At 39.2% G+C, this 27,663-nt stretch overlaps 1 protein-coding gene across 3 annotated transcripts in view; it reads right to left on the reverse strand.

The window, feature by feature from the left end:
* MID1 (midline 1) overlaps positions 1-27,663 on the reverse strand; it is a 240,413-nt gene that overhangs the window by 167,741 nt on the left and 45,009 nt on the right. For 2 of the 3 annotated variants that reach the window (XM_003261008.3, XM_003261005.3), the window contains exon 1: positions 15,570-15,977. The exons of the other annotated variant lie outside the window; for it this stretch is intronic. The gene's annotated coding sequence lies outside the window, so the exon portion shown is untranslated. Of the gene's footprint in view, positions 1-15,569; positions 15,978-27,663 lie in introns of those variants that run through there. 3 annotated transcript variants of the gene reach the window in all.

Below are 27,663 nucleotides of genomic sequence, written 5' to 3' on the forward strand. Positions count from 1 at the left end.
TTCAGCAATGCATATATGCACCAGATAGGTAAGTTTTGTGCTAGGCATTGAGGAAAATTCAAACCGTCCACTGTACAAGTTTCAAAGACTTATTCACGGAGTTGTTTAACAGGATTGCCAAAAAATTGAAGTCTATTTTTTTCTCTACTGACATTTTATGTACTTGCTAATCTGCCTGTCGGCTCAATCTGCAGCTTTTGAGAATGCTCAGCTGCTGTTATAACCTCAGCACATCAACTCTAATTTGTAAGAAGATACTGTAACCTTAAAAGGTCACCTTATATATTCCTTGCACATATTGGAAGAAAGGCAAAGATGAGCATGACTGGGGATTAAAGTGACATTATTAGGTTTATCCTAAGAATAACATGACTTCTTTGAAATATAGAGTTTGTCAGGCAATTTTAGAAATTAGAGATATGTTATTTGGGGTTCTGGCAACTCTTTGCTATATAACTCCAAAAATTAATTAACCTCTTGGTCTATAGAGAACATAAGGGCTCTGTAGGAAAGGGAAGTGTGCATGATGTTACTACATCACAGACTTTAATGAAGTCACCAGGAGAATGCATGCAGTTATAATGTTATCACTTCATAGAGACTTTCTGGAGGAACATAAATTATATGAAGAAAATTTGTACTATTTCCTCTAAGAAGGGTGATTTTAGCCTACACAAGTAATTTGTATTTTCACTTTAGAAGTTAAAATTCCTCTATGTAATCCTATAAACAAAGGAGGATCATTTTCCTGGCTCTTGTGGCTATAATGTTTCTTCCTCCAATGTCTTCTCTCAACATAATCTACTAAACCCTTTGGGCATTTTTAAAATGCACACTTTCAAAGTATTTTTGAGTATTATTTGTCATGCTATGAAACTAATACATTTTTTAAAAAGTATCCTATTATTTTGGGGGTCAGTCGGCATTTCAGTGTATTTTTTCTTCATAAATTTTCTTATTAAACTCATATACTTACAAGAGGCTTTGCTGTATTGAAGTGTCGCTTGAGTTTAGTAGGCTGGGATCATAAATGCATAGAAAAGAATGAGAATACTTCAAGGTGCACCTTCCTCTAGAAATAGTGATACCTCCGGTCACTTTATAAATCTCTATTCCTGAGAAAGGAATGCCTCGTTCTGAATTGGCTTAGCGTTCCTGGGAGATTCATATTACAGTACAACTCAATGGCGTATTTTACTGTCAGAGCCATAGATAACAGTGAGTTCATGATAACTATATCCAAATCTTCCAAATGTAACAACTTAAAGAAGGAAAACTAAAAGCAGAATTTAAATTGCACAACTGATACAGGAATATTTTCTTTTTACATGAGGTTATAATTTATTCTTTTTCAGGTAATTTGTAATTTATATATAAGATACATATTTTAATTCTAATACAGATAAGAATATGCAACTTAACAGTATTTCAAACAATAACTATTTTCACCTTATTTTAATTCTAAAGTAGAAATATATTTATATATCAAATGTAATAAATACAAAATATTATTTATCATGTAGGGTAAATTTATAAAGTTAAAAAATACATAACATTTTCTATAATTTATATAATAAAATAATTATTGTTGCTATGTAGACATAATTTAAATTATAAAACACTATCATATTTTCTTTTGCCTGTTTTGCAATTCTTTAAATGTCTTTTAAAACCTATTAGAATTCAAAGATAAACACATTGAATCAGAGGAAGATCCAGGAATTGTGCCAATTTCTCTATAAAATTCTCTATGCATATGGAGATATATCCTATTTTATGAGGTATTTTATTACCTATTAAATTTTATATCTGTTAAAATAATCATGATATCTAATATAAGTGATAAAACATCGTTACAAAGTAAAACAAAACCAGGTGTGCATGAAGTTTTCTTTTCAATTATGTGAGCTCGGTTTGTGTTTTATTTTATTTTGTTTTGTTTTGTTTTTGAGACAAGGTCCCAGGCTGGAGTGCAGTGGCGCCATCTTAGCTCACTGCAGAACTGACCTCCCAGACTCAAGTGATCCTCCCATCTCAGCCTCCCAAGTAGCTGGGACTACAGGTTTGCACCACCAGGCCTGGCTAACTTTTTATTTGTTTTGTAGAGATGGGGTCTCAGTATATTGCCCAGGCTGGTCTCAAACTCCCTGGCTCAAGCAGTCCTCCCACCTTGGCCTCCCAAAGTGCTGGAGTTACAGGCGTGAACCACAACAGTGCCAGATCCAATTTGTATTTTAAAGCATTGAGTATAAGCTCTTTAAGAAACAAAGGCTGATATCGTTCTCTGTTAACCACTAATCTTCAGCCATAACTTGCAGAAACAAATTTAGAATTGGTAGTTATCAGAAGTGAACCGGTGGGCACCAAAACCTGATCCCCGCTGGTAAGGAGATTCTTATCAAGTTTCAGCAAACCCAGTGAGGTAACCTGAAGCCTGAGATTCTCCTTCTCTTCTGCCTACCCCAGTGATTCTCAAAGGGAGGTTTATTTTGCCCCCAGTAGACATTTTGCAATGTGCTGAGACATTTTTAGTTGTCACACTTTGGGGGCATGGGAGTGTTACTGGCATCCAGTGGCTTAAGGCCAGGGATACAGCTAAACATCCTACAGTGCACAGGACAGCCCCACAAATAATTATGAAGCCCCAAATGTCAATAGTGCCAAAGTTGAGAAATCCCAACCTGGGAGAATCTAGACTGGATGTTGGGGAACATTTGGGATTGATGCCCACAGAGCCAGTTTATGTATGTCTCTGTATATGTATGTTTGTAGATTTACACACATCTACATGTATATTGACAATGAAGACAGATCATGCCCCTATTTAACTTATGCAAATGCAAAGGCAATGGAATATGTTGGAAAAGGGGGGAGAAATTTAAATAGTCTTAGCAATTTTTCCTGATACCTAATGTGTCTATTCCTAAAGTGAAGTTAGGTGTTGGAGCATGCATCTGCCATGTCTTGAGCAAGTATCAATTCTCTGAGTGTCTCAGAGTATAAATTGAAGCCCAGTCTAATGTTCAGATATATTTTGTACAACACAGTTTCTTTTTTGCTCTCAATATTTCAGTTAAGGTTCAACCAAAAATGCAGCAATCATAGATATTTTTGACAATTCAGTCATGTACCAAGATAGGCCCATATTACGTGTGAGAATTTTACCTGGGAGGTATTGAACACACCCAAACTGGATTATGAAGTATCTCCTGCACTTTTTAAAAACCAATACAAATAAGACACGACTACACACCTACCAGAATGGCTAAAATGAAAACAGGGACAACATCAAATGCTGGGGAGGATGCAGAGAAAGCTGGGTCACTGATACATTTCTGCTGGGGATGTAAAATGATTCAGCCACTCTGCAATACGCTTTGGCAGTTTCTTACAAAACTGAATGTATACTTGCCATATGACCCAGCAATTGCACTCCTGGGCATTTATCCCAGAGAAATGGAAACTTACAGTCACACAAAATCCTGCACACAAATGCTCATAGCAACTTTGTTTGTAATAGCTCCAAAGTAGAAACAACCCAAATGTCCTTAAACAAGTTGATGATTAAACTGTCACATATCCACACCAAGGAACATTACTCAGCAATAAAAAGGAAAAAACGACTGATACATGCAACAACTTGAATAAACCTCTAGAAAATTAAGTGAGCGGGAAAAAATGTCAATCTCAAAAAATTGCATACTGTATGATTACGTTTATATTATATTCTTGAAGTAGCACAATTATAGAGATGGAGAACAGATGATTACTGGTTTCTGGGGGTTAGGGATGGGGTAAGGGGTGGGTAAAGGGTGCAGACCGCCCAGTATATTTTTTGCAACTTCCTATGGATCTGTAATTATTTCAAAATACAATTTTTAAAATTATATTTCTGTAATAACAGAGCCCTGGGAAACAAGATCACCCAAATGGTCTCATTCACAGTGGTAGAGTTGGTCAGTGTTATATTCTCAGCCCTCAGTAGTGGCAACCCTTAGCACCATGCCCTCTAAAATGCATTTTTTTCCATTTCTACCTTTTGTATTTACTGCTGTGTTTACTTTTTTGTTTTAAAGACAGAAATACATAAACATGAGTATAAGTCTAATTTTATTTCTAGGTATAGCTGTAAGTATAAGGTGTGTAACATTGTAAAAGAGTTTAATTGTTGTAAAGAATAAGATAAACGAAGGGAAAAAATGCTTTTCTGGATTATAATATGAAAGGTAGTGATAAGTGATCATGTGCATTTAATACTATTTGGTGTTGTTTTAGCATATTAGGATAATTTGTCCTAAAAGGGTATATTTTTAGCAACAAATTAGTTTTCTTACATTACAGGGATATTTATACATATACATGCACACATGCATACACACACACGCATACACACACACACACACACCCATTTGTCTAAAGAGATGCTTTTGAATCATTACACCCATTTCAGACATTATTCCACCGTGTGTACATATGTGTATATTTACATGCCTCTGTGTGGGTGGATGTGTATTCATTCAGAGGGTAAGAGGTAGAAATGTCCACAAAACCCAGCCTTCTCTGAAACCTTAAGTTTGTATCTAAAAAAAGAGAAGTTAACCTAACATTTGTAAGTGCCTAGCATGTAACCAATACTCTGTTAAGTCCTTTATATACCATTTATATATATAATCCTTTATTTAGTGATTATTCTACAAACCCTGTGAGTTGTCCACATCATTTCAATTTTACAGGTGAGGAAACTTGGGAAGTTTAAGGAATCAACCCAAGGTCACAGAGTTAAGATGTGGCACGTTAAGGTCTTTACTCTAGGGTCTCTGATACTGTGCTTCTAAGTCTACTGCCTGGAGTGATTCTCTTACTAAACAGTAGTTTTATCATTGTCAAAAAAAAACATCAAACATCATTGTACCAGACCTGGCATTTTCTTTTCTTTTCTTTTCTTTTTTGTTTTGTTTTCTTTCTTTTTTTTTTTTTTTGAGACGGAGTCTCGCTTTGTCGCCCAGGCTGGAGTGCAGTGGCGCGATCTCAGCTCACTGCAAGCTCCGCCTCCCAGGTTCACGCCCATTCTCCTGCCTCAGCCTCCCGAGTAGCTGGGACTACAGGCGCCTGCCACCATGCCCGGCTAATTTTTTTGTATTTTTTGTAGAGACAGGGTTTCACCGTGTTAGCCAGGATGGTCTTGTTGTCTTGACCTCATGATCCGCCCGCCTCAGCTTCCCAAAGGGCTGGGATTACAGGCGTGAGCCACCGCGCCCGGCCTTCTTGTTTTTCTAAACAGAGGATATGAGCAGACATTGGACAAGAAATGCAAATAGACCTTCAACACATGCAAAGATACTCAACGTCACTCAGAAGAGAATGCAAAGCTACACAGAGATGCTGCTTTTCAGATATCAGATAGGCAAAGGTGCACAAGTTGGACACTGCTCTCTATTGATGAGGCTCTGGGGCAGTGCTCTCACACAGGCTGGTTAGACACTGTTATTTATTTATCAAAATTAGAAACTGTATTTGCCCTTTGGCCCAGCAATCCCACTTCTGGGGATTTTTAATACAGATACATCCGCCCCATACAAACTGATGAACACAACGTTTTTCGGTGCACATTGCTTTAATGGCAAAAGATTGGACACACTCCACGTGACTAGTAGGGGAAGGGTCAAATCAATTATGGTACATTGTCATAGTGCGATGATACGCAGTTTTGTTTTCTTTTTAAAGAGGAAGCTCTCTGTGGACTGTTATGGAAAGATCTCTAGGGTATACTGTAAAGCAGAAAAAAGCCAGGGTGAAGAATAATGTATGTGAAAGGCCACTATTTGTGTAAGAGGAGGGAAATATATTTACATTTGCCTACGACAATCAGAAAAATTGCTGTAGAAATTGATATCACAACAGGAGACACATGGTATACTATAATTCACAACTTTGGGCAGCTTGGGAATGATGATGTTTACATACCAATTAGGGACTCAAGAAATCCTATAAAGTTTTTCTTCAGGATCCTAGTATTCAAATTAGCATGAGGATCAGACATGGAATATAATCTCTGAGGTGAATGTTTCAAACAATGTTTGAAGCCCCCTGGGATCACACAATTAGGAGTTGTGCCTATCCCAATTACTTTCATAGTGTTTCTTTAAATGATCCAATGCTAATCAACAATTTACCTGGTTAAAATTTAGTTGGTTGGGTTATGCTTTGAAGAGGACACTCCCTTCTTATGTTTTCTGCACTCAGGCAGGAGACTTGTAAAGGAGCTAACAACAAAGGGATTTTTAACCTTCAAAGCCTTAATTAGAAAATAAGAGCAAATGGTACATTTTTAAAGAGGAAGCAGGAATACATATTCTTGTGGGCTTTTGCCTGATTACATTTGTTAATAAGGAATGCCAAAACATGTGCACCAAAAAGCGTTCAAGGTCTTTTGGTAGTAAATTATACTTGTAAATTTGATGTAAGTTGATCACTTGAAGAACTCACACTCTTTGAAGATTAGAATTCATAAATGTATGAAAGAATTAAATGGTTCTTTCCTCTAGTGATATAAAGTATTAAATGACAGAAAAAAATGTGTTCGAAATCAACTGAGGAAATAATTCATTTTGAAAAGTACTCAATAAAAATGTTAAATAGGAAAAATATGCTAAGCCCATTTCTGCTGGATGAAGAAGTAAAGCAGAAACATGAAAAGGGCAAATTTAAGGATGATGGGCTGGGAAATATCCCGTCAGCCTCACAGTTTTACTTTTTGTTATTCAACTATGGCAGTTCTAGGCCCAGTAATCTATTCCATCCCCATAAGACAAAGAAAAAAAGACTAATTCTGATCAGCAGAAAACTGGATGGCCTCTAGGAACCTTCAAGAGGGCAGTAGCTCCCGATCAAGGAGAAATGAATGCCTTTGAAGAGGCATCTTAGATTGTTTTGTTAATACATAAAACCCTCTCTATCATGCAGAAGTCTCATTTCAAAAGGAAAATGCAAGTCAATGAGGATTAGTTTGGCTCCTCAGAGGTCAGAACTAAATATACAAAACTAATAATATGACACTGAAATAAACAAGAATGTGGAATTGCTCATCCGAAGGGATGATGTAACTAATATTGACATAATTTCCAAGCAGAAAAGCAAAACTAGGTCAAAGCACGATGGCCTAACATAATAAGCATTTTTGTTTCCAGATTTTTACCATGTAGGCTGTGTCTGCAGGCATTAATGTCTTCTGTTATCAATGTTCGGGGTTGTCACAAACAATTCATGTCTTATCACTCTTTGTTAGTTAAACCAAAACAATGTAGTTTATATGTGAACCATTCAATTCTGACAGCTGAAATGTTAGAAAGAGGAGAAATATTCAGAAAGTGTCTCTTCCAGACTGAGAAGCATCAAGCAATAAATATTCATTATCTAATAGTCTATCATGTTTTTATCTACTCAGAAAGTCATACCCCTCTCAATTAATTATTATGACTGTTTTCCCTCTTTTACTCAGAGCCATACAAAAAGGGCAGCATCAATCTCATTAGGATTTCACTTTAAACATTGACCACTGAAAAGGAACTCAACTGAATCACTCACCAAACAGCCAATTTTTCTCTACCACTTTCCCCATCTTATGTTGACTAAAAGAAGTCACGCTTTCTTCTCTCTTCTATTTGTTCCATTTTACCTTCCTGCACTATTTCCTCAAAGCACAGCTGATTAATTCATGGGCTAAATGACTCATCTCATTCCCTAAACTTTCTTTTATATAAATATAATCCTCCTAGTTTTTACTGTCTGACATTTTCATTCTTAACTAAAATCAGAGCAAAGAATATATACATAAAAGAAGCACAAAACCCAAATATAAGATCATTTAACTATTTGGATTTTTTGGATAGTATTTTCCACTAAAGATGATGTAGTCTTTCCTGAGTTGCCTCATTATAAACCATCATTCCATTCAAATTGCCTTGGAATTTATTAGCATATTGAATTATAGCACATGACCTGAAAACATCCAAATTATATCTTAGTAGAAGGCATGTGGTACAGTCACAAAAGAGAATGAGATGGGGAGTCTAGAAGACTTAGCTTCTAGGTGTAGAACCTAAGTCTCCCTCATACCTTGCTCCCAGATGGAGGGTAAAGTGTTTCTTGTGCTAAAATGTCAACCCAGAAATGCTAAACTTTAACCGGTATTCTTAGTCTGGATTCCTAATGTATTTCGTACAGAAGACTTGATCCTATGTAAGTAAATAAATCTCTATTAATAATATTTGGTGGTGCCGTCCATCTATATATTGCTTTATTTGGCCATTCATCTACTTATTATTAACTCAGCAGGGCATTCAATGAATTCCATTTTCCCAGTAACAACCCCCTTCCTCCGAATTGTCTGGGGAAGACCACTTCTAAATACACACAACCAAAGCAACACTCCAAAACTTGACATAGGACAGATAACACAGTCTACCGCGTAGACCCTTTGGTAATATATTAGTCCTGTTGTTTCCATAAACTATTAAATGTCCCTGAAATTTCTATTTTGTCATTTTAACTATAACTCCTGGTCTGTTACACCTACCAGCAATGAAAATGCTTTGTCCAGCACAAATCTTGAACTTCACTATGAAAAATGTGGCCACCATCTACATGGAGAAGGCTTCAGCCTTCTCTCAGACACGCTATCTCAGTTGTGGAGTAACCTTGGGCATGCCACTCACCTGCAAAATTAAACAACTGCACATGGACCTAAGGCCTAAATTATCAGGCTGGGTTCAATGAGAGAAAGCAGCAGATTCTATCTTGGCGATTAGGCTTTGAGCTATTGGAGGGCATAACCCATTTCGTAATCATTTCTGCAGAACAATCAAACAGAGGATAAGCCAAGCTGCTTACCATGTTTTGGGTTGTGTTCTTGCCCAGAACACAACTGAATGGAATATATATATTCTATATATATATACTCTCTCTATATATATTCTCTATATATATACTCTATATATATTCTATATATATATACTCTATATATATACTCTATATATATAGAGAGAGACTATGTGTATATAAATGGACTATATCTATATATATATAAAACCATATACATATAGGTCAGTAATCATAACCTATGTTAATTTTCTCTACTACTGATCTATTTAGTCCTTGCTGTTTCCCGGACCTTTCTAATGCCCTTTCTTCTTTATATCCCTTCTGAGCACTCACAGAATTAATATATGTTAAGGAACATTTTCCATTCTCTTTTTTACTAAAATTCATCCAGCATGCACCTGTAGAACACTTAATGATTCCTATTGTATGCCAGACACTGGGCTTGGGTCTGGGGATTCAAAGGTAATTAAGATGTGACTCTTGCTCTGGAGTAACTCAGTCCTAAGATAAGCAGACAAACGAGTAGAAATATATACACCAACTCAAATACTCGTGTGGATAAGAGGATGCTACAGCTATTTTCTTTCCATTTATTCTAATCCAAGTAGACAGTGCTCAGCATACAAAGAGCATACTTACAAACAACCCAAACCCACAAACGCCATAATTCCCTCTCAACTGGGGGCCTGTGGCTCCCTGGCTGTTACTCATAAAGACCCTAGTGGGCCCAGAAGTTCAGGCAGGATGCTGAGAAGGAACAAATAAAGAGGTCTGACCCACGGGTAGACACACCAGCAAGTTGTCTGCCAAAGGCATGGCCCTGCCCCCAAATATTGTCCCTGAAAGGAAAATCATGTGTTTTGTAGCTCCAGGCTCCACTGATTGAAATTTCCCCAATCAAAGATTCATCCTAAGGGTTAAAGGGCTAAGAGTCATGAGCTTTGGCTCGCCCATATTACTTCTCTCCTGCCATGTGGTAGAGACCACTGACTAGAGGAAACAGGAGAGTGGTTTGGAGGTGGGGAAGGGAAGGGTGGGAAGATGAACAATTATGAATTCACTATATATTAGGACAGGCCTGGGGGAGATGCCCCAGTGAGACCAGAAGACATCAGAAGGATGGAGAAAGAAAGGTGAAAAGTAGTATGAACTTCATATTTCAAATATTGCCATGACTGGCCTATTACCAAAAGTATGACAATTCTTTCTCCTTCTGTTTCCATCCTGTATAACACAGTGGCATGTCCTCAAAACTCAGAACTTGATCTCACATTAATCAGATTGATTATTTTTCGCTGGAAAATGCTCTGGGTTTCAGACAACAAACTCCTAAAACATAATGTATTCCTAGATTGGGGACTATCTGTGAGTTACTTTTCTCTATTGAGAAAAATAAATTACTATTTAATAATTATGAGAAATCTGCTTTATGTAAGAAGTCATAAATTTCTACAAATGGACATGTGGGCTAAAAATCAACTAAATTTCACAATTACAAATCACTTCTCAAGTCTCCTAAGTTCAGTAAGGTTTTGGATACCATCAATTTTTCAAGTGGATCCCTACGCATACAAATATAGATATTAATGAGCAGCCATTTTGACCATGGAAAAACCTACATTGTGCTACTGGTACAATAAATTCTACACCAGATCAAAAGTTCTTTGAGGGCAAGGACCTTACCAAAGTCATGTTTGGAACCCAGAAAGTGCCCCGGCACATTAATAATAACGTATAATGTGGCAGAATATATTAATTATGTGAGTGCTCAGTAAATGTCATTGAATGATATAAGAAAGGAAGGACAGCCTTTATATTATATTCATCATAAACACTGGACTGAATATAAGACCTTCAACATCCACTTGTACTACAAATGATCAGCACCTCTTCCATGTTTACTCAGAACATCTCTTTCATAGCACAAAGCAGGTTAAGTTATTTTCTTTGGTCTGGTTTGTTTTTTCAGGAAAGTCCCCTCTTGGCATTTTGTTCTGTGCCTCAATTTTCTGTGCTCCTACTACCACCTGACCTCCTGGAGGCCATTAACCATCCTGATCTTGTGTCAATGGAATATTTTCCTCCAGAGGGGGAAAAATATTTTGGATCCAGATGGCTCCCTAATATTGTGTCCTTTTTAGTTTAAAGAAACTTTTATAACATGCCAGCTCATAAAACTGGGCAAACAAGTTTCTAGAACAAAACCCCTGAACTCACTTTTGTGTGAAATCAAAGGAGTTGATAATGAGCCAGAATCTTCCCCATAAACTGCCTTATATGTAAACGGAGATTAGATTGCTGTTTGACCTGGCTTTATCGCCCTTTCTTTAATCACAGCGTATTTGATATTCTCTTCCTTGAATGAACTCATTTTCATAGTAGCTTTGGTCACAAGATTAAAGAATCGCTAACTAATTGTTCCAAATAAGCAGAGCAATTCTCTCTGACTCTGCCTCTGGCTCCCTGCAGTGAAGTCCGCTGCCTGATCTGCCGACCACGGGAACTTCAAGCCTGACCCCTGCAGGTAGATAACTGAAATGCACACCTCCAATCAGATCCTGGTCTTTCAAAGTCCCATCAAGTTCTGAAAATAAAAACGTTCATACTTAGGACAATAGGGATATTGATGATATTTATATGACATATTGTACTTCCTTTTCATTGTATAAATTGCTTTTGGAAAGTAGCAACCACTTGTTTAAAAAGAATTAAATTACGTCTGCAAGATACTCTGGTGCGGTTAGCCATTACTTCTTTTTGCCTATCGAGAAAAATCCAAATGATTTGATTGAACTGGGATCCTCAAATCATGCGGGTTAAAAATGTCCTGATTTGCCCCTACCTTTTTCTAACCAAACAAATTACTCTTTGTCCAGTAACCAAATCCCCCCCTTTCACCAACGCACAGCCCAGGTTGCCATAGCTACCTTGGATGTCTATTTACCACACAAACGATCAAAGCCAGGAGACATCCACATATGCACTTAGCCTTAAAACTTGCTGGAATGTCTGTGGATAACATGCAACTACCAATTAACGGATTTGCTTGTAGCCTATGCGGTCTACAGCCAAGCGAACTAAAAACATGACTCAAAAAAATTATTTCAAAATGACCAACAAGGATCTTTAAACTGACAGCAAGTCTTATGATTATAACACTTGCTGAAAGAGAGATAGCAGAGAAGAAATTAAAATTTTAACATATGTTGAAGACATTGAGCTCTATAAACCATGTGCAAAAACTTAAAACATCTGTTGAAAGGGAACATTTCTCAGATGCATATTTAAAATTCCGGTTACTGTATCTTTCTATTAGATTTCATAAAAGCTGCCTGATCACAATGTTGGGAGAAATGAGAACAGAACTGCCTTTTGAACTGTTAAGAGTCTGGACTTTCAAATGAAGGAAACCATACAACATACTTGGGACACAATATACTTGCCAGTTACAGAATGATAAGAAAAAGAATGCTGTAAGAGAGATTCTGTTTGAAACCCTAGAATGCCATTTGAGATCCTAAATCTGCACAGGTAGTCTTTCTGGGTGGGTGAGTATTCATCCCCAGACTTGCCCCTAACTTGCTGTGTCTCTTTATACTTAACCTTTCTCTGCCTTCGTCTCACCATTTGTTCAATGAGGATCAAATTGCCACCTCGTTCTCTCCTGGGGATGTGGCAGAGAATAAATAGATCGTGTTTGTAAAGGACTTTCTAATCCTCAGAGGAAAGATTAATACGAAGACTTTCATTATTGAGCCAGATGTCCTTGGGCATTTTAATTCCAATCTAAAGAATGCAGAACGTGCTAATCAAACAGATTCATGGCTTCCTTGAAACAGCAGCATCCTGGCCTTGCAAGAATTTAGCAGCTACGTGACTTATTTTGTTTTAGTAGATCAGAAATACATCATGCACCTTCTTCCCTTAGAGTCTTTTTCTAAAGTTATCAGGATGTTAAAAACACAAAATATGTCTAGTAGGCAATTTTGCCTAGAGAATCTGATTTTTCCCCCAGCTCAAGAATGAACTATTTGTTCTTCTTGTGTGTAGGGACAATGGGTGGCTTGCCATGTGGGGAGGATATTTGCAGTTGCGGGAATGCCACAGGCAAACCTGTTGTTTTTGGCCAGGCTTCTAGAACAGGTGGCCATGCTTTTCCTTTTGCCTGGGAACAGAGCAAATTCCTTCTCAAGGAAGGTTCATAAAAGTTTCCCGTTTATGATCAGAGTGCAGAGACAGGTTGGCACATATTTTAAAATTACTTCCTGATCAAGGTGAGTCAGATTTACACTTTTCTTTGGCCTAACTCAGCCGTGGCCTTAGGAACCCTCAAAGAATACTATCCTTCTACACCTGAAGTGGCGGCTTCAGGAGTGTTCCTTTTCTGCCAACCTGGCAGAAGCCCAAACCCCTCTGAATCTTATAGCTAGGCAAACAGCCTTCTAATTCTGGGGGCAATTTCTGGCTACCCAGAATTTCTGGCTATCAGTGGCAGGCAGGGGTCTCTTCTGGGCTGCCACACCAGTGTACAACACTTGTGCAGCCCTAGGGACAGATCACTCATCAGCAAAGAGATCGAATTTCATTGCTGAGCTGATGACACACAGGTCTGTTTGATAGTTAACCCTGTAAATCCAGCTGGAGCTGCCGGGCTGCGATGACAAATTGGCAGGTGGGTTCGATTCACCCTGCCTGGATGCAACAGTCAGGTTTCCCCAACAGAAACTCAAATAAAGTAGGGATTAACCCATGCCAATAACACCGCCATCTCATTCCTCCCTACATTCTTGTTCTGACTGCAGTGGAACAACATGCTAGATTCTGGAAACTGTCCTCGTTCTTTGGATGAACAATGATCCTGTCTCTCTCCTTCATCTCCTCCCCTGTTCCATCCCACCCTCTTTTCAAGTTCTGAACAGGCCAAAAAAATTAGTAGACATACATAGCTGTGAGATGAAAAGTTGTCTATTCATTAACTAACTAAGGAGTTCACTACATGTGTACTTGTGCCCCTAAAACTTCAATACTGGGCTGTTTTCCAACTTCACGTAAATGCCACAACAAACTAGGCATGGGAAAAACCATCCCAAGCTGGGGGAACAAGCCCTAGGCATAAGGCACGGAGACTGCCATGGTTCCTGAGGAATTGTGTGGGAACAGGGATTCTGGAAATTGAGCTCAGACACCACCGAGGGGAGGACAGGTGGCTCTGCACAGGATCAAATAACTTCTTTGTTCCAGCTAAGGACCTTTGTCAAGAATGTTTTGCGTTCCTCTTTTTCTTTTTCAATCCTTTCCAATTACCCTTCTCCTTCCTTTTCCTCATCCCACTTTAGTAGACATTAAAAGTATGAGGTTGGACTGTGAGTTTGCAGAACTTAAAGAAAACGAGCGTCCGCCCCACAGTCCCTAGCAAGGCAAGGGCAATTCATTGCAAGCACACGGCACTTGCTCCTCCACAAGTGTTTTTCTGCACTCACTGAAACTTGCTAAGCCTGCTTGCTGAGCGAACAAGCGAGGGGGCAAGAAGGCGGAGGGTTTGCGCTGACCATTCGACCATTCGAAGGGGGCTCTGCTTCATCTCCCAAGGCTGTGGGAAAGGGACAGAAAGTTCGAAACCCCTCCCCTGCGCTCTTAAATGGAAAGCTCACTTCCCCCAAAGTGTGCAGGGTGGCGAGCACCCAATCCACTTAGAAGAAAAAGTGAAGAGCTTTTCCGGTTGCGATACAGATGCTAACTTTCCCACCCAGATTTATTCAGAGCTGGTAAAAGCGATAGCATTCCTCTTGAAATCCCTGCCCTTCCAGCCTATTGGCATGTTTTTCCAGCCTTGTTTTCTCCTTACATGAGTATTGTTCTTGATATTTAAATATTGACATAAAATTCTTCCATAACTTTGATTGAGTTGTAAATCACACCCTCTCCTTGGCTTCCTACATCCACTTTTTCTTTCCTTTTCTTGCTTAACAGCAAAGCTATAAACCTCTTCCTGGACTGATAAGGAATTTTATCATCATGCCCCAGAGCCACGGAAGAAGCTGTTGGTTTAGAATTCTTTTCAAAGACTCATTTAAGTAATCCCCCAGCCCTTTCTCCGCTCACTACTTTCAGGGGTGCCTTCTCACGTCCAGAAGCAATACAGTTTCCAAACTGCTAGAACAGAAAAACAAATTTGCATTTTTCTGGAAGGACCGTCTGTGCTCATTTCAAGCTGGTTCCGCCTTCTCCGCCAGAAACACAGTAAGTGCTCAGAATGCGAAACCAAAATGAGATAAGAGGCCCCGTGAAATTCTTTTTCAGGACATTCAGCTGTCTTTCTTCTAGCCCAAAGCATAGCGTAGAGGCACTAAAAGCTCGAGATACATCCTGCACGATACATTCCAGCGGCCGCAAACTGGAATTGATTTACATATATTCTACAAACTGCTTGTAAGCCCTTTACAACGACTGCCTGACATCAACCACAATTAGAGGCAAAAGTGGGGGCGGGTGGCGAGAACCAGACCGGGGTGGCCCAGGTAAAATGTGCTTCTTTGGTTGTCTTAGGAAAATGCAGCCCCGTCTTTCCGCCAAACGCATCGACTATGGCCAGCCGCCTGCTAACCGAGCAAGCTCTCCGGAGTAACAGGTCGCAGGGGTCCCGGGCGGCGCCCGCTCCCTCCGCCGCCAGCGCAGCCGCCTGAGCTTACCTGCCTCATGTTTAGAATCCCATGACCCATCCGGCAGGGAGCGAGCTGCATCGGAGCCCGCGCCGCAGTCTTCAGAGCGGAAACACCGAACCCGACAGGAGCCCGCAAGACAAAAGCAACCCGGCGAAATCTACGGGCAGCAAAGAGCACGTTTTCGTCCTCTTTTTCTTTGATCTGTTGCTACACGCACTCTGCCCGAGACAATGTCAAGTTTCTCAACCTTTTCTCCCGCAGCCTATGAAAAGTCGGTCGTAGGGAAGCGAGGACCGCCTGGCTCTTATTTCAAATCAGTTCTCAGAGACGTTGTAGGTGGCTGGCTTGGGCCGCGGAGGAGCTTCGCCAATCAGAAGCAAGGGGGTGGGTCCTGGAAGCCAGAAAGGCTGCCTCCGCGAGGATTAGCGGAGCTTTCAGGATTCAAATGACTGGAAGCAGCTGGAAACAATGTCCAAAGCTCCAAAAGTAAAGGATGAGTTCTATTCTTATCTAACAGCTCCAGTTCTGCTAAAAGCTTAACTAGCTAAGGGCCTTAAATCCTTGCATTTTAAGAGCTCCCTAACAGCATTAAAACATTTGGAAGGTGCAAAATTATTTCAGCCAGAAAAGTTCAACACTCAGGACCCAAGGGTATTTTTAAAAGGATATCTTGCACTGAAGCCCTACTTTTGCAAAAGACTGGAAAGAAAACCAAATTGTTATGAGTAACACCTGAACTAAAACGAACAATCCAGAAAGGAGGGTGTTACCTACCTCATCTCCATATAGATTAACTATATTCAATTTAAGAAAAATAAATCTTAATGGAACGTGCACACAATTTTTTTGAAATGCAGCAAATGAACAAGAATCTTTACCTACTGAGGGCCCGAGGCATAATTTCAAATAACACTATTGTCATAGAACAATACACACTGACATTTTGTTCAGAAAAAAAAATTTAGTAAGTGCATCCACCTTTCTCTATGGTTTGGCTTCCCTACAGGGTTGATCTGTTGAACTTATTAACAGGGACAAGCTGGACATCACCTTGGCAGGATTGCAGGAGAGCTGGAGAAGTAGTTGGCTTCTTAGAAACAAACTCAGACTCAAAAAATATTTCCAAAGTTTGCTTTCTTAACTCCATATAAGCAATAACTTTTTTCAACTCTTAGCCAACATGATTTTAATGTAAATCTACCTTCTGGATTTCAAGAAAGTGCAAGTTGAGCAAAGAGTACTTTGTGTAGAACCAGTGACATATTTTCCCCCAAGAAATGATCACAATTTTGTGACAACAATTCAATAAAGATTTTAAATGTTTTGGTACCAGAGGAAAAAAAATACTTAGCAAATAATGCATTGGTGGCTTCAGGAGTGTCATCTGCATGGGTTCAATACATGTGAGCTCTGCCCAGTTCTATGAAAATTTGGTGGTCCGATAACTGGGCCTGGAAGCCCATAACGCTAGCCCTCTGCCTGAGTAGCCTAAGGAGCCACCTAGTGACACAAACTGATTTCAGTCCACTTCTTGTACTTTTCCTTGAGAGCCCTTCATATGATGGAGTTCAGGATTTTTCAATCTCAGCACTATTGACATTTTGGGCAGGATAATTCTTTGTCGTGAGGGCTGTCCTGTGCACTGTAAGATGTGTAGCAGCATCCCTGGATTCTGCACACTAGATGCCAGTAGCACCCCACAATCGTGATGACCAATAATGTCTCCAGACATTACCAAATGTCTCCTGGGTGATGAAATCACACTTTGAAAGGGTGGTTCTCAAACTTGAGGGTGCAAGGAAACCTCTGGGGAGATTGTTAAAAATGCAAATCTCCAGGCCCCTGCACCAAAATAATCTGATTCAGTAGGTTTGCTGAGGAGCCTGAGAATCAAGATTTTATCCCACTGACAAAGGACTCTGATTTACTTTGAGAAATATTGCGTCTATCCCTGCCCTAGGTATGCCCCAGCCACAGGACACAGGAAGCTACCCAGGGCTCCTGCCATTAAATACCACTGGAGCTTAATCCCATGGCACATCTGTTTATCACCTTCAGTAGAAGCTGCAACTGCGTCTGCCTTCTGCTTTCATCACCTCAAAGGTAAATATGAGCTGGGATTTCCTCTCTCAAGGACTGAGCCCTTTTAATGTTCCTTCCATTTTTATTCTCCTTTGACTCACTCACCAACTATCCGACAATCTCAAATGTCACCACTCATTCGTGGTTTCCCCAAATGCCCCAAGAAAAATTAATCCCTTCCATCTTCTATGCCCTTAAAGCAAAATACCCTTATAAAAGAGGTTTCAGAGAGCCTATTTGCCCCTTCTGCCATGTGAGGACACAGCAACAAGGAGCCACTGATGAAGCAGAGAGCCCTCACCAGACACCAAATCTGCTGGCACCTTGATCTTGGATTTACCTGCCTCCAGAACTACGAGCAATAATTGTCTGTTGTTTATAAATGACCCAGTCTAAGGTACAGTATTTTGTTATAGCAGCCTGAACTAACACAGTGCCATAAAATATGCTGCCTCCATGTTTCAGAAAACCTCTAAAAAAATGAAAGGTGGGGATACACAAAGTCTGCTTTTTCATTTACAAATAAACAAATGGAAATTTTTAAAATTCTGAATGAAATAAATGGTCCTTTGGAGGATGTTCATTGAGTGAGGATTTGATCCACCTATTAGAAACAGTGAGGCCTGGTGCGGTGGCTCACGCCTGTAATCCTAGAACTTTTGAAGGCCAAGGAGGGCAGATGATCGCTTGAGCTCAGGAGTTTGAGACCAGCCTGAGCAACATGGTGAAACCCTGTCTCTACAAAAAAAAAAAAGAAAAAATAGCTGGGCATGGTGGTGTGTGCCTGTAGTCTCAGGTACTTGGGGCGCTAAGACAGGAGGATCACTTGAACCCAGGAGGTCGAGGCTGCAGTGAGCCTAGGTTGTGCCACTGCACTCCAGCCTGGGCGACAAAAAAGACCCTGAAAAAAAGAAAAAAAATAAAGAAAAGAAAAGAAAGAGAGAAAGAAATAAAGAAGGAAGGAAGGAAGGAAGGAAGGAAGGGAAAAAGAAAAGAAAGAAAGGTGAAGTGAGTAAATGAGCTTGCTCTACCAAACGAACAGATGTTCTGTTCCCAAATCTGTGATTAAACATGTTTGCAAATGTTAGCTGAAGGGATGTTGGAAGTTTTGAAAGCTCTTCTTCAAAAAAAGCAGCCTAGTTGATAATCTTGTTAGTTATGTGCGGGTTTGGTTATTAACAGACCTTGTAGCAAACCTAACATAGGTTCCAGGTGGCTAGTCCTGGACAGGCAGCGCTACTCAGACATGGACAGGCATTGGTGTGGCGCCCTTGGACGATACCTAACAGTATTTGTGCCACCTCTCTCAGTGATCTCGTAGATCAAAGAACATGGAGTGAATGTTTGTGTAAGTAAAAAATGGCTGAATATCAGCAATTTCACATAGGTTATTTTAATGTGTGTCAGGATATATGAAAAGTCAATGAAAATCAAGCTGAAGTTGTCTATGCAGCCACCTGGACAGTGCCCAGTACAAGTGCACAGACTTTGAGAGCTATGAAAAGAGCATGTTTATTCTCCCTCAGAGGTTTCAGAAATCCAGTTGTTTTGTTATGGGGACAGAGGGAAATTTAAGGAATACTGTGTTCGAAGTGATTAGTAAAGGTAATTTAAGTTGACAACAACATGAGTCTCCACTTAGAAAAAAAAAATCTCATCTCTAATTCTTATAGAAAGTCACAAAAAGAGAAACAAGTTTCTACTCCCTGTGTACAGGTACTCCTTAAATTAGTTTCTTTCAGTTGGTTAAGGGAAACAATGTCGCATACCACAAGGATGGGCCAAATAAGACTTGGAGTCAGTTTTCTGTGCTGACTTGGTCACTAACTGGCTGATAGACCTCAGATAAGCCAAATGATACCTCTAAGCCCAAGATTTCTCAGGGGACAATTGCACAGCTTGAATAAATTCATATATTGGGAAGTGTGCCCAGTGTGATCACTATTGCTTGTTGTGTAAATGTGTTGGATGACCAACACTGGAAAGAAGGGAAAAAAATCTATGTAGTCAGAAATGTACCCTAAGCTTGTTGTTTCCTCACTAGAAAATTAAGGAATCAAAGCAAATCATGTCATTTTTAATGTTAATTAAACCTTACTATTTAATAATTCTATGCTTTTAAAGGTGAAATATTTTAACAGCATCTAGTTTGTCTTAAGATTAAATATAGCAGATTCTTCATTATCTGCCCTTGAGTAATCTGGTAAATGGTTTATGCATGAATCTTTAAGATTTTTATTTTATTTCATTTAACCTTATTACTTTTAAAAAATTTTTTTGAAACAGGGTCTCACTCTGCTGCCTAGGCTGGAGTGCAGTGGCATAATCTCGGCTCACTGCAGCCTCAACCGTCTGGACTCAAGTGATTCTCCCACCTCAGCCTCCTGAGTAGCTGGCACCACAGCTGGCTAATTTTTTTTACTATTTGTAGAGATGGGGTTCTTGCTATGTTGCCCAGGCTGGTCTTGAACTCCTGGGCTCAAGTGATCCTCCTGCTTCAGCCGCCAAAAATGGTTTATGCATGAATTTACCAAGGGCTTGTTATATCCTCCTCCTGTGGTCAAAATCTCCACTCCCAATTGAACTTTCTGCTTCATTTCAATACAATAATATCATACTTCCCAAGAATAATTCTTCAATTTCTGTCATTTATTTTTTACTATAATTTTGTATTTAAATTTGAAGAGGAAAATTATTTAAAGTAATTATTTTTTTAAGTGATTGCCTGTATCAGTCAGGGCTCTCCAGAGAAACATAAAACAGGCTTATGTAACTGTGAGGTCTGGCAAGTCGGACATCCATGGGGCAAGCTGGCAGGTGTGGACTCTGTAGACTTGAGGCAGAATTTCTCCTTCCTCAGGGAAACCTCGATTTTGCTGTAAAGGCTTTAATGAATGGGGTGTGGCCCACCTACATTATCAAGGATAATCTCCTTTATTGAAGTCAACTGATTGTAGATATTCACCATATATGTTCAATATACCTTCATGGCAACACCTTGATTAACATTTGGTTGAATAAGTGGGTACCACAGCCTAGCCAAGTTAACACATAAACCATCACAAGGCCCATGCCCAAACATTTGTATATCCACTGCAACAACATGCACAGAGTATATGGTCAGTCAATAAATGTTTATTGAGTTGTTGTGACTAATAATAATATTAATAATTTTAAAATCTCCATTAGTAGAAGGCCGTCTTCTTTATCAATAATGAAATTTTGCTAATCGATTTATTATGTACTTATCAACTGCAATGCTGGAAGTTAAGAGCTCTATTTTACTTAATTTTGAGATTAAATGATTTCTAGCTGACAGTTCTTTACCAAGTCATACTATCAATCATATGTCAGAATATAATGCAATTGTTTTCATACCAAGGCTCAACATTTTTGCATCCCATGTACTCTTTCTTTGGAAACCACTCAAAGATGTGTTTTAGCAAAATGAGAGTGTTAAACTAAGAAAGATAAGTCAATGGGACCCAGAAAATAGAGGAACCAACATAAAAAGAAGTAAGGAAATTCCAGGATAATAACTACATAATTATCATGCAGTTGTGTGCAGCATCTTAGAAAGGCCCCATCTAAATTGTAGCAGGAGGATGGAGGACTCCTGGAGTTAGGACTCTGGGGGAAAAATGATACTATAGGTAACATTTGAGGGCAAATAGGTACACATAAATATAAGCAATATGTGAGGCTATTATTAACTCCAGGCAAAACAAAAGAATGCACAAAAAAAGGAAGCATTGTTATAGAACAGTCCTTAACTTGGCAGTGATTTCTGATATAGATATTATGGCAGAGACTGTAGCCAATCCAGTATTCATCTTCCCTTTGCTTCTTTTCAAGAGAACCTCAATTTACTTGGGGCAGAAATGTGCCCAGCTGAAGAACATTTCCCAGCCCCCTTTGCAGGTATAGGAGATCATATGAAACCATTATTATTATTCTTATTATTATTATTGTTATTAGAGACTAGGTCTCGCTGTGTTGCCCAGGCTGGAGTGCAGTGGCTAGTCACAGGCACGCTCATATTGCACTATAGCCTCAAACTCCTGGGCTCAAGCCATCCTCCTGCCTCAGCCTCCCAAGTAGCTGGGACTACAAGCTCATACCACCATGTCTGGTAGGCCTATGAAATTGTAATAGAAGCTGCTATGTGCTATGTAGGGCTTTTGGGAAAGCTATTTAAAGGGAACACACACTGTTTGCTCTTTGCCCTTCCTGGATTTCTCCACCAGGAATGTTTGCAATGTCTGAGGGACTGGGGCCTTTCTGCAACAATGATGAGGACAGAACACCTAGTAAAGCTGGATAACAGAAAAGATAGAAGGATCTTGGATTTCTGATGACATCTTGGAGCCTCCAAATGAGCCCTAAGCTTCATGTTCTATGAAAAAATAAATTGCTAATTTGTTTGAGCCAATGTTTTGGGATCTGTGTTACTAGGTGAACATAATTCCTGACACCATTATATTGGAAGAATGTGGTATTGGGATGAGGAGGGCTAATTCCTTTTTGATCATATGTAGAATGTTAAGAATAATATCCAAAATTCATAAACCAGGAAAGAGCAGTAAAGGCATATTATGGGAAATATGGAGATACATACCAGAGGAGATACTTGCCAGTTGAAAGTGATTGTCCCTAGGGTGGAGTGGGATGGGACAGAGATTACTGTTTTTCATTGAGTCTTTCATACATTTGTATGTTGAACATGTATTACTTTGATAAAATTAAAATTAGTTTAAAATAAAAAGATACTCTCTGGTTATAAAATCAATTTCTTGTCCTTAAAGTCACTTCCTGTGAACTAGCAGTGTTTTATTATCATCTGGCCCATAGATGACCAAAGAGTCATGGTAGAGCTTCAGAGAAATTACATGCCTAATGGCCCATTCTGAACCCCAAGTGTAATGTGATCATGTCATACACATATGACCTGATTGGCATTTCCTGTTTCCCCCATTTCAGCTTTAATTTGTTCAAGGTTTATGGTTGTTTTGCCACATGTAACCAGAGATACATATAGACGGTTCTGATCCAAATTGTTTTGGACATTCTTTTAGATCTCCAGGAATGAATATTCTATATCCAAGATACCTTAATAATTCATCAGAGTAATGAAAAACCACCTTTTGTTCTTATTCCTAATTGGTATCATTCTTGATTTAAATCCATTTTTTTGTGGGTTTTTGTATGACTAGGAATAGCGGGTTACTGTCCTTCATATTTAACCATTTTACTTCTTATTCTTTTATCTCACTTTCCTTATATGCGAGAAAGATTAGTCCCTCAAACCTTTAATATTTTAATGCACAAAGCTGATATTTAAATTAGTCTTAGAGATTAAAAATATTAACTTTTATGAATCAGATCTCATTTTTTTGTATGTTAGAAACAAGCAAATCAGGCTGGATCATTGATAAGCATGTGGACATAAGGAGGTGAATAAAAATTTTAATCAAAAGAAGCTTTGAACAGGATTTGCGCTCCTTGCTTACAAAAAGTCAATGCTTTATCTTTTAGACTGGTACTTAAATGAACAGAAAGATTGCCAGGATGGTTGTGTTATTTCTCATTGGTGAAAATCCTCTCCCACTTCACACATACCTGGATCTAAGATGGTAGTAAAGATAAAAACTACTTAGGAATCATGGTTTATGTGTCTCTTTCCTTTGTTACACACAGATCATGGTGTTTTTTTTTTTTTAACATTTTTAATGGCCAAGGAAATAATATTTACCCTTATTTCCTTATAACTAGGTAACTTGTCATAAGTTTTTTTTTTTTATGTTGAGAACCACTTACGAAAATCAACACATACTGAGATAGGCTTTCTTATATTATTCCCCTGATGCAAAATAAACATATTTAGTCATGGCAAGAAAAAAATGCAAACATGGGTATCAGTGCCTCAGCTTTTCCCATATTTATTAAAGAAATCTAAATGTCTGAGAAACTGCATTCAAATGAGGCTTCATTTTATTTCTCCTTTGAATTATTAATTTACAAAAGGAAGGGCTTATATTGCCTGTCTACATTATCTTATAAATAGCAATGCTATTTAATATTATTTTAATGTGAGTGATTTAAATAGTATCATACAATGAACAAAATAACTATTCATTTTCATAGCATTATTTAAGTTGTACCACAATGCCCTAGTGATATTTGTCCTAAACTATATCTGTGTGGGAAAAAAAGATAATTTTGTTATGGTCATCTTTAGAAACCAACCAATTCGCAGATAGGTGGACTTTTCTTCAACTGGGCAAATTAATTTAGCCCAATTAAGGGAATTCAAAACCAGCTGATAAACCACACACTGAGAGGTCTAATGAGATAAAAATATGAGTACCTACATTAGAGAGATGCACAATACAATATAATATGATATAATATAACCCACCAGGAGGTATTTGTGCTGAATTAAAAGGCATGCAATTGAAAAACTCTCGTATCTATCATGGACCAGTTATACATCAGGCCCTTTTTGGACATGCAGGAAGTGTACAGTTGGTATATGGGTCATCGGAATCCATCTCTCAAACTCGAGAACCCATACTCTTTCCAGCATGTGGTGCTGGCACCCTAGTTCAGATGCAGGTCCCCTTTGGAATGAGGCTCGAAACGCAGTATGCCCATGACTCATCACAAACACTCCTTCACTTCCTGTGCCTCAATGGGGGTGATGGGATTTACCACTTAGATGGTTCTAAAATCTCCAACCACAATCTACCTCCAAAAGTCTCTCATATTGCACCTTCAAGATGAGTCAGGAATTTGCCATTACATTTGGAAGCAAACTGAAGCACTTTAATGATTTTTTTTTTTTTTTAGACAGTCTTGCTCTGTCGTCCAGGCTGTTGTGCAGTGGCGTGATCTCGGCTCACTGCAACCTCTGCTTCCTGAGTTCAAGCTATTCTCCAGCCTCAGCCACTCAAATGGCTGGGATTACAGGTGAGTGCCACCATGCCTGGCTATTTTTTTTTTTTTTTTTTTTTAGTAGAAACAGGGTCTCGCCATATTGGCCAGGCTGGTCTCAAACTCCTGGCCTCAAGTGATCCACCAGTCTTGGCCTCCCAAAGTGCTGGGATTACAGGCGTGAGCCACTGAGCCTGGCCAGCAATCACCTTAAATGGTTCTCCAAATTTGGGCTGTGTTCATCCAACCAACCATAGGTAGGAAAAAACAATGCATTTGTCTGTTAAGGGAGTAGCCCTCATGGAAAAAGATGTTGGTATTGTGCTATGCAGAGGAGGATTTGGATTTTAGGGCTCTTTCTCTAGGACTGTGAATGAGGTTTTCCTTTTCCATTCAGAATTGCTGAATGATGTTCCTAGTGGAATACATTTGTGTGATTCATTTCCACAGTTAGGAATGCAGCCTTAGAGCACTTTTCTTTATTCGGAGCTAATTGGTGCATCAATGTTCTAGCCATCAATTTCATTAGCAACATATAGATAGATATCTGTACATCTCTATGAATTGATTTTCATCACTCCCAGGGAATCCAAAGATCTCAAGCATACAGACAAGTGCTTCGTATAAGAAAAAGAATCAGAGAGACTCTCATGCCTTAACCATATGCTAACAAAGATGGTATACCTTCTTTATGCCAGAACGGTTATAGGTATTCAATAAGTATTTATGGACTGCAGCTATAACACCCTGAACACGCCTGATCATGTCAGTAAGTATTTATTGGGTGTCTGCTATGTGCCAGGCATTGTTCTAGGTGCTGACGATACAGACAGGTACAAATAGGTTAAGTGCTGCTGTCATGAGCATACCTTCTAGTGAAGGGAGATAGACAAACACATCAACAAATATGTAGAAAGTAGGTCTGATGGTGATTGGGGCTATTGTACGTGGAGTAAGGAGTGTCAATGGGATGAGGAGTTTCTATATTTTATAGGGTGATATTTTAGCAAAGTCCTAAGGAAGTGAGGAAGCAAGACTTTCAACTACAGTGATGGATGGGAGCAGAGTTATCCGGGCAGAGGAAACACTGATTGCAGAAGCTGTGAGGCCAGGGCGAACTCAACCAACGCAAGAAGCCTATGTAGGTTGGAGAAGAGGGAGTAAGCACTACAGTAGTAGGAGCTGAAGTCTCAGGAATGTGTCTGAGTGTGTGTGTGTGGGGGGGGGCAGTGGTTGTGGGTGGGTGTTGGTGAGGCAGTGTTTGCAGATCCTGTAGGGTCTAGTAGATCACTAGAAGGATCTTGGGTTTTCCTTGGAGTGAGATGGGAAGGTTTCAGAGCTCAGGAGTGACAATATCAATTGATATTATAGAGCTCAGTCTGACTGCTAGACAGAGAGCAGCCTGCAAGGCAGGAGATGTTAAGAGATGATGGTGGATTGGGACGGGGGTGGAACTGGAAGTGGGGTGACTTGGGGAGTTCCTGGATAGATTTTGATGGTACAATGAGTGTGGCTTGCTGATGGACTGTATGTGTCAGATAAAGAGCAGAAACGAGGTTTCCACGTTCTTTCCTGGGACAGCTGGGAGAATGAAGTCACTATTTACTGAGATGGGGACGACTGCAGGAGGAGCAGTTGATAGGAGGGACCACAACCTTGCTTCAGTGTCCTGTGGGAGGGGCAGTTTGGAGGCTTTGTAAAATCATCCAGATAACAAGAAGGTCGAGGGATATTTGGATCATGCCCAAAAGTTTATACTATACGTGGAAAAAATTGAACATAAATACTTAATTTATTATTCCCAATCAATGCAGTATAGCACTGTGGCTGGCAGCACTGACACTGGAAACAGCCTTAGTCCAAATATCAATCCTGTCACTTAATAGTTGTGATAACTTGACCCATCTGCTTAATATCCCTCAAAGCTATTGTGAGAATTGAGGTGATTTGTTTAAAAATAATAATGTTATTTAACATTTATTGAATGCTTATTAGAAGCCAGACACTATTGTGAGCACGTTTAATCTTCCTTCGCCCTATGAGAAAAGGTACTAATATTGTCCCCATTTTCCAGAGGAGAAAACTGAGGCACAGAGAGGCAAAGTAACTTGCCAAGGTCACACAGCTAGGAGGCTATAGATACTAGTTTGTGCACTCAGGCTGCCCAGTTCCTGAAAACATGCCCTTAACCATAGAACTATGAGGAGAACACAGCACATAGTAAAAACTCAAAAATAGTAGCTTGTATTATGATTAGGTAACTCATAAAACAAAAACGTCAAAGAGTCAGTTGTATGTTTATATGACTCCACTTGTAATCACTGCATGACTCAGTTTCCATTGTGCATTGCTTTCTCCAGCTCTATTTTGGGTACATAGCCCATATTCTTCCTTCCTTGATATGATGAAGTCTTTGCTGAGAAAATCAGAACAAAATGTTTATCATTTGAAAGTTCGCCTTAAAAATGCCCAAGGCACAGGAATCCTTAAGAGTCATAAAATCCATCACAAGCATGGAGACTTTTTTTTTCTGTCATTAATGTCATTTAGGACTGTAACCTATTTACCTACGTCCCAGATACGGAACAGGAAGCAATTGCTCAGACACACTTCTAAGTAGCTCCAGGGCAGGCAACAATGTCTGACATTGGCTCTCCATATTTGTCTTTCCTTTGAATCATAGAGCTCACCCTTCAGCCCCAAAGTGCTTTCAGATGGGACCTTACTGAGCATCTGCACCTTATTTCTTTCAATTACACTTGCATTGTCTGGCCTAATGAGTTTCCAAAGCTAGTTTTCATTTTATTTAGGGCATGTTTTCAGATGTGTTAAATTAATTGATGCTAAATAAAAGATAACCTGACCCCTGAAGCTTCTAGCAAATACATTCCATTACCAAATGTACTATTTTAACCTTCATATGTCTAAAAAAAACAAACGTAAATGAGCTATGCTGTACCTGTTTCTTCTTGTTGTGTATCTTGGGCAAGTCACTTAAACTCTCTGAGCTACAGTTCCCTTATTTGTACAATAGAACCATTAGTTGCTTTGGCTGCCCATTGAAATCACCTGGAAGAGATTTAAAAGATATGGGTGCCTGAGTCCC

This window comes from Nomascus leucogenys, chromosome X (genome assembly GCF_006542625.1).
Source record: "Nomascus leucogenys isolate Asia chromosome X, Asia_NLE_v1, whole genome shotgun sequence".
In the NCBI taxonomy this organism is placed as follows: domain Eukaryota; kingdom Metazoa; phylum Chordata; class Mammalia; order Primates; family Hylobatidae; genus Nomascus; species Nomascus leucogenys.